Genomic DNA, 2456 nt, shown 5'->3' with positions numbered 1-2456 from the left:
AAGTACTCTCCATTACACTTGATACATTTGTCCAATCTGTTATTCAATTCTTGGAAACATTTTCAAGCTCACCTGTTTGGAGGGCCAACAGCATCTCCCTCTTTTTTTCTTGACCTCTTTTACATGGTCAAATCGCTGACCTTTCATGTCCCTGTGGCATTTTTATCATAGAAACACTAGATAACTAAGACAGAATTGGTAATGGTTGTTGGTAACGGTAAAGTTTGTACCTTTCTTTTCTTTTAGTATCTTTATATTTTCTATTGAAGTGATATTGGGTTCATAGAATAAATTGTAAAGTGATCACTCCTATTTGTTTTTTTTTTGTTGGTCATTTTATTAGGGGCTCATACAACTCTTATCACAATCCATACATACATCAATTGTGTAAAGCACATTTGTACATTCATTGCCCTCATCATTCTCAAAACATTTTCTCTCCACCTAAGCCCCTGGCATCAACTCCTCATTTTTTCTCCTCCCTCTCTACACCACCCCCTCATGAGCCCTTGATAATTTAGAAATTATTATTTTGTCATATTTTGCCCTGTCCGATGTCTCCCTTCACCCACTTTTCTGTTGTCCGTCCCCCAGGGAGGATGTCACATGTATATCCTTGTAATCGGTTCCCTCTTTCCAACCCACTCTCCCTCTACTCTCCCAGTATCGCCACTCACACCACTGGTCCTGTAGGGATCATTCACCATGGATTCCCTGCACTTCCAGTTCCTATCTGTACCAGTGTACACCCTCTGGTCTAGCCAGATTTGTAAGATAGAATTGGGATCATGATAGTGGGGAGGAGGAAGCATTTAGGAACTAGAGGAAAGTTGTATGTTTCATTGTTGCTACATCGCACCCTGACTGGTTCGTCTCCTCCCCAAGACCCTTCTGTAAGGGGATGTCCAGTGGCCTACAAATGGGCTTTGGGTCTCCACTCCATATTCCTCTCCCCTCATTCACTATGATAAGATTTCTTGTTCTGATGATGCCTGATACCTGATCCTTTCGACACCTCGTGGAGGCAATATTTTGTATTAGAAAACTCTTCTAAAATTTACTGAGATTTGCTTTGTAACCAATCCTGGAGAAAGTGTTATGTGCACTTGAAAAGAATGTGGACTCTATTTTTCAGTAGCTTAGTTGTTTGGTGTTATATATAAGTCTACTAGAATTTGTCAGTTTATAGTGTTGTTCAATTTTGGTATTTCCTTGTATATCCTTCTTCAATATTTTTGTTTATCTTTCATCTAGTTGTTCTTTAATTTTGGGAAAGAAATATTGAAGTATAAGCTCTCATTGTTGAACTGTATATGTCAATCTTCAGTTCTATCCATTTTGCTCAATGTATTTGGGGGTTCTGTTGTTAGGTGCATATATGTTTGCATAAGTCTTATATAGTTTTGATGGATTGATCCTTTAATTATCATGTAATGTTCTTATTTAAGGAGCCCTGCTGGTATAGTGGGTTGTGAGTTGGGTTACTAGCAGCATGATCAGCAGTTAAAAACCACCAGCCACTTGTCAGGAGAAAGACGAAAATTTCTACTCCTACAAATATTTATAGTCTTGAAAATCCACCGAAGCAGTTCTGCATTGTCCCATAAAGTTGCTATGAATCAGAATTGGTTCAATGGCAGTAGTTTAAAAAAAATTTTTTTTGGTGGTGCTGTGGAATCAAACCTATGAGCTGCACAACAGCAGAAAGATTAGGCTTTATAGTTTCAGAAAGCCTACAGAACAATTTTACTCAGTTCTATAGGGTCACTATGAACTGGAATTGACTCAACAGCAGTGGATTTAGTTTTTTCATCTTCTTTATATCTTATAGCTAAAAAGAGATAGTATTGAAGATTGTAATATTGATGTAAGAATAAAATCTATAGAGCAATAGGACAGAATAGAGCTCAGAAAAAGATTCACAGAAAATACGGTCAGTTGAAATCTGATTGTGATATCTAGGTAATTCCATGATAAAAAAATGGTGTTTTCCAAAAATAATGTTGGAATTGCTGGTCAAAATTGTGCAAAAAATGAACTTTGGTCCTTACCTTGTACATTAAAAAATTAGCCTGAAGGGTATCATAAGTCAAATGATACAAGAAACAAGAAAAGTATTAGAAGATAATGTTTTTGTCACCTGGTTAGACCAAAGTGTCTTAGGATCTAAAAAACAATAAATGACAAAAGAACCAAAAAGTTTTTAACATTTCTGAAGGTGCTATTGAGAAAATGAAACAACAACAGCAAAAACAAATCTCAAAATCAGAGAGTTTAAAGTAAACCACCCAAAAGCCAGAGCATATATAAAGCTAAAATAGAATTTTAGCTAAATTTTACTAAAACAGAATTCAAATAAATTTATTTTAAAAAATAAATCATTTTATTTTATTGGGGGCTCATACAGCTCTTATAATAATCCATACATCAATTGTATCAAACACATTTGTACATAT

The sequence above is a fragment of the Echinops telfairi genome, unplaced genomic scaffold, assembly GCF_000313985.2.
Source record: "Echinops telfairi isolate 266 unplaced genomic scaffold, ASM31398v2 ScPeMD7_9;HRSCAF=40, whole genome shotgun sequence".
In the NCBI taxonomy this organism is placed as follows: Eukaryota; Metazoa; Chordata; class Mammalia; order Afrosoricida; family Tenrecidae; genus Echinops; species Echinops telfairi.
This window is presented reverse-complemented; position numbering follows the sequence as displayed.